The sequence below is a fragment of the Leptonotus elevatus genome, chromosome 1 (assembly GCF_054856555.1).
Source record: "Leptonotus elevatus isolate MCC_2025b chromosome 1, RoL_Lele_1.0, whole genome shotgun sequence".
In the NCBI taxonomy this organism is placed as follows: domain Eukaryota; kingdom Metazoa; phylum Chordata; class Actinopteri; order Syngnathiformes; family Syngnathidae; genus Leptonotus; species Leptonotus elevatus.
In genome coordinates, this window is record NC_141239.1 from 46354 (window position 1) to 52491 (window position 6138).

Here is a 6138-nt window from a genome sequence, read left to right on the forward strand (position 1 = left end):
AGACAGACACATCTTTGTTAAGATTTTTTTATTAAACTGATGTGAGAGACATAAGCATAAGAGTTGCGGAATGACAACCGTCCAGTCAAAATGATGAGGCGGGAGATACCCGGGAGTTAACCCCTTTCCAAAAACCTAACCCTTAACCCCCAACCCCTAACCCTAGCCCTTGTTTGAAACAATATTTTTTTAACCCTAGCCCTAGTTTGAAACCCTATTTTTTTAACCCTAGCCGTAGTTTGAAACCCTAATTTGAAACCCTAGCCCTAGTTTGAAACCCTAATTTGAAACCCTAGCCCTAGTTTGAAACCCTAATTTGAAACCCTAGCCCTAGTTTGAAACCCTAATTTGAAACCCTAGCCCGAGTTTGAAACCCTTATTTGAAAACCCTAATTTTAAATCCTAGCCCTAGTTTAAAACCCTAATTTTGAACCTTAACCCTAGTTTGAAACCCTAGCTTGAAACCCTAATATGAAACCCTAATATGAAACCCTAATATGAAACCCTAATATGAAACCCTAATATGAAACCCTAATTTGAAACCCTAATTTGAAACCCTAATTTGAAACCCTAATTTGAAACCCTAATTTGAAACCCTAATTTGAAACCCTAGCCCTCGTTTGAAACCCTAGCCCTTGTTTGAAACCCTAATTTGAGACCCTAGCCCTTGTTTGAAACCCTAATTTGAGACCCTAGCCCTCGTTTGAAACCCTAATTTGAGACACTAGCTCTTGTTTGAAACCTTAATTTGGAACCCTAACCTAGTTTGAAACCCTAATCTGAATCCCAAGCCCTAGTTTGAAACCTTAACCCTAGTTTAAAACCCTAATTTTAAATCTTAGCCCTAGTTTAAAACCCTAAATTTGAACCCTAGCCCTAGTTTAAACCCCTAATTTGAGACACGAGCCCTTGTTTGAAACCCTAATGTGAAACAGTAGCCCGAGTTTGAAGCCCTAGTTCTAGTTTGAAACCCTAATTCGGAACCCCTACCCTAGTTTGAAACCCTAATATGAGACCCTAGCCCTAGTTTAAAAAACTAGCCCTAGTTTAAAAAACTAGCCCTAGTTTAAAAAACTAGCCCTAGTTTAAAAAACTAGCCCTAGTTTAAAAAACTAGCCCTAGTTTAAAAAACTAGCCCTAGTTTGAAACCCTTATTTGAGACCCTAGCCCTAATTTGAAACCCTAGCCCCAGTTTAAAACCCTAATTTAAAACCCTAGCCCTAGTTTGAAACCCTAATTTGAAACCCTAGCCCTTGTTTGAAACCCTAGCCCTTGTTTGAAACCCTAATTTGAGACCCTAGCCCTAATTTGAAACCCTAGCCCCAGTTTAAAACCCTAATTTAAAACCCTAGACCTACTTTAAAACCCTCATTTTTAACCCTCGCCCTAGTTTGAAATCCTAATATGAAACCCTAGCCCTAGTTTGAAACCCTACTTTGAAACCCTAGCCCTAGTTTGAAACCCTAATTTGAAACCCTAGCCCTAGTTTGAAACCTTAATATGAAACCCAAGCCCTAGTTTGAAACCCTAATATGAAACCCTAATTCTAGTTTGAAACCCTAATATGAAACCCTAATCCTAGTTTGAAACCCTCATTTGTAACCCTCGCCCTAGTTTGAAACCCTAATTTGTAACCCTCGCCCTAGTTTAAAACCCTAATTCAAAACCCTAACCCTATTTTGAAACACTAGCCCTAGTTTGAAACCCTAATATGAAACCCCAGCTCTAGTTTGAAACCCTAATATGAAACCCTAGCCCTAGTTTGAAACCCTAGCCCAAGTTTAAAACCCTAATTTTGAACCATCACCCGAGTTTCAAACCCTAATATGAAACCCTAATTTGAAACCCTAGCCCTTGTTTGAAACCCTAATTTGAGACCCTAGCCCTTGTTTGAAACACTAGCCCTAATTTGAAACCCTCGCCCTAGTTTAAAACCCTAATATGAAACCCTCGCCCTAGTTTAAAACCCTAATATGAAACCCTCGCCCTAGTTTGAAACCCTAATATGAAACCCTCGCCCTAGTTTGAAACCCTAATATGAAACCCTCGCCCTAGTTTGAAACCCTAATATGAAACCCTCGCCCTAGTTTAAAACCCTAATATGAAACCCTCGCCCTAGTTTAAAACCCTCGCCCTAGTTTAAAACCCTCGCCCTAGTTTAAAACCCTAATATGAAACCCTCGCCCTAGTTTAAAACCCTAATATGAAACCCTCGCCCTAGTTTAAAACCCTAATATGAAACCCTCGCCCTAGTTTAAAACCCTAATATGAAACCCTCGCCCTAGTTTAAAACCCTAATATGAAACCCTCGCCCTAGTTTAAAACCCTAATATGAAACCCTAGCTTGAAACCCTAATTTGAGACCCTAGCCCTAGTTTGAAACCCAAATTTGGAACCCTAACCCTAGTTTGAAACCCTAATTCGTAACCCTAGCCCTAGTTTGAAACCCTAATTTGAGACCCTAGCCCTTGTTTGAAACCCTAATTTGTAACACTAGCCCCAGTTTGAAACCCTAATTTATAACACTAGCCCCAGTTTGAAACTCTAATTTGATACCTAGCCCTAGTTTGAAACCCTAATATGAAACCCTAGCCCTAGTTTGAAACCCTAGCCCTAGTTTGAAACCCTAGCCCTAATTTGAAACCCTAATTTAAAACCCTTGACCTAGTTTGAAACCCTAATTTGAGACCCTAGCCCTTGTTTGAAACACTAATCCTATTTTGTAGCCCTAATTTGAAACACTAGCCCTAGTTTGAAACCCTAACCTTAACCCTAAACCCCAAACCTAACCCTAAACACTGGCTATGCCAACCCTAACCCCTAAATAATTAACAAACCATAAAAAGCATGAATACATTAATAAAACAATTGTTGAGATACAATAGTGACATGGGTATTTAAATAACATGTCAATAACAGCTTAAACGTTGGTTGACATGCAGAGCACTCCAAGTGGGCAGAAAGAAAGAAGTTTTAGTATGAAGGTAAGATTTATTGTACGAACATAGCTCGTAATCCGGTGCTAGCGAGCTAGCTCATCTCATGTTGTTGTCCCGAAAACTGAACACATTGAAGTCACGATTTGTATTCCAAGATTTGAAGCCTACATACGATAAACATACGATCAATAGCTTGTACCTGTAAAAAAAAAAAGAAAAGTGGACAGTACTCAGCTACTTGTATTTGACTAACATTATATTCAAGCATCTGTACTCTTACTATCATAATAAAATGAAAACAAAACGTTTTTACTGCGAGTGGATCTTTAAGCCGCTCCAGGTATTTCAACCTTAACCCTTTATCCTCTGTATTTAATCATTTTATTTCAAATATTATAATTTATTGATAAATGTCAGTATTTTGCTCTTACACTCTTAGTTTACTCATCACTCACAGTACTCAAATATTTGTGCAAGTATTTTTTCTGTGCTTTTAATTTCTACTTGAGTTACATTTTCCAATGTAACATTACTCTTATTTAAATATTGGCTATTCTGCTTTTGAAATGCCAGTCTATCTGTATTACTAAGATGTGAGCAGTGTCACTGTCACGCAGCTACTTTAACAAAAGTAACTAGGTCAAATGTTAGTTTATTTATTTTTAATTAAATGAGAATCTCATATATTTCAAAATCTTGCTCAAAAAGGTGGAGACAACTGCTGGAGACACTGCTGAAGCATCAGTGAAAAGGATGACCCACTCCATCAGAAAGCAGCCAAGAGACAGGAGATGACACCTGGGGGTATTCCATCAAACTGGATTATGGAAAATTATTTTGCAGATCTGCCTGTGGCAGTGGTCAGTCTTTTTTTCTGGTGGCTACAATAATGGGCAACACCTATTTAGTCTTATTTTTTATATATATTGTTATAGGCTACTTGCCGACTTGCTGCCATGATCGCTTTTGGCTACTGTTGAGATGTAACAGTGAAGAATGAATATGGAGGTAAATTCGAGGTGCTTTACATTAAATCAATAATTAATAACACGATTAATGTTAAATACACATCTAACATGAAACAATTATAACTTATATATTTAGTCGGTCTGCTTTTTTCTTTTCTTTTTTGCCAATCATATTTCCCTCGTCTTAGTGATAGCAGCAGTATTGCCTTTTTTGGTGAGTCTTGAATTCCTCATACAGCTCCATCAATAACTTTTGTTCTGTTTGTGAGAAGAATACTGTTCTCGTCTTGGATGGATGCAGAAACGGCTCTTCTGGACATCAAATAAAACATTTCAAATGATGCACAATCTTGTTTATTGAATGATACATGTTGTTATTTGATCTGACTATTTCAAATAACTCTCAATATGGATTAAATTGTACTCCTGCAACATTTCAAACTCAAAATTGGAAGACATTTAGAAAGCATAATTTCTTCACTTTCCCAAAGGTGTTTGCAGTGAAATGATCTCAGAACCGTAACCAGTGTATCAAGGATTCTCATTTGTTGGACTTCAAAGCCACTTTGAAGCAGGTTTGATGTCACACCATGTGCCACCGTCTAGCGATTGATCAAGAAGTAGCTTTGATTGACTGCATGCTGGCATCTGTGCGAATAGAATGCTTGGGTCAGCATATTCATACAATAAAAAATAATCATAGCTTCCTAGCTGTGTCATCAAAACACAGCCACTGACATTATACGTAATCAGTTAAATGTTTAGCTTTATCTTGTTAGCCAGAAAAAAAACAAAAGATTTTGTCACATCTTAATATCAGAAATAGTGGGAATACTGATAGACAGACATTGTTTATAAACATTCCCATTTGCATTCTTTTTATTTGGCTTCAGTGTTGAAAGCAAATGTGTAAGTTTAAAAGTGTAAGAGCCTTTTATTTTAACTGTTTGCAAAGCATACATTGCAAAAATACTGACATTTATCAATAAATTATAATATTTGAAATAAAATGATTAAATACAGAGGATAAAGGGTTGAGGTTGAAATACCTGGAGCGGCTTAAAGATCCACTCGCAGTAAAAACGTTTTGTTTTCATTTTATTATGATAGTAAGAGTACAGATGCTTGAATATAATGTTAGTCAAATACAAGTAGCTGAGTACTGTCCACTTTTTTTTTTTACAGGTACAAGCTATTGATCGTATGTTTACACTGGTAGGCTTCAAATCTTGAAATACAAATCGTGACTTCAATGTGTTCAGTTTTCGTGACAACAACATGAGATGAGCTAGCTAGCTAGCACCGGATTACGAGCTATGTTCGTACAATAAATCTTACCTTCATACTAAAACTTTTCTTTCTGCCCACTTGGAGTGCTCTGCATGTCAACCAACGTTTAAGCTGTTCCACGCGGTGTTCGTATATTTAACCATGTTGACATTTTCACGCCTGGGACGTCCTCTTCTTCCAAAATGACGCGTAAACTAGTGTGGCTACTCTGTTTGGAATTGCGGATTTATGGGCGTCATTTGAGTTCAACCCACGGTCGTTCGCTCAACCAATGAGGTTGAGCTTTAGCCCGCCCAAATCCTCCAGAGCCCGCCCTCTTCTTCTAAGAGTACAAATCACGGCGCTCTACAAGTACAAATTAGTTTTGCTCCATTTGTAGCGCGACAAATGGGGCAAAACTCACGTCACTGAACAGCAGCAGAAAACCCACTTGTGACTCCTAGTGGCGACTTCTTTGACTACAAGTTGTCATTTCTACAGGTACAAATTTATAGTTTTTGTACAGGTACAAATTTTTTTTTGTACAGATACAAATCATGACTTCTACAGGTACAAATTTGTTTTTACAGATACAAATTTCTTTTACACATGCACATTTTTTTTTTACAGGTACAAATTTCTTTTACAGACAATTTTTTTTTTTTTTACAGGCACACATTTTTTTTACTGATACAAATCACGACTTTTACAGATACAAATTTAGACTTTTTTTCTACAGGTACAAATTTTTTTGCACAAGTTAGTTTTGCACCAAATTTACCTCCATAGTTCGGTTCCTGTTAGAGGAAGCTCAGTTTGGATTTGCTTTTCCAAGAGGCAACATCTCAGACAATTCATTGAACAATTGTCGTGTGCTCGACCTGAAGAAGGCTCTTTACAGCCCAAACCTTGTCAAGGCACACTTGCATTTAATTATACTCATTAGGAATTACAACTATTTT

General features: G+C 37.3%; 1 long non-coding RNA gene across 1 annotated transcript; it reads right to left on the minus strand.

The window, feature by feature from the left end:
- Window positions 1-4245: 4245 nt before the first annotated feature.
- Window positions 4246-5502, minus strand: LOC147180187 (uncharacterized). Its single transcript, XR_015096223.1, has 2 exons — window positions 5246-5502; window positions 4246-4555 (listed from the first exon to the last, which is right to left on the minus strand). It is a non-coding gene; the product is annotated as an uncharacterized LOC147180187 (long non-coding RNA).
- Between the last annotated feature and the right edge of the window lie 636 nt (window positions 5503-6138).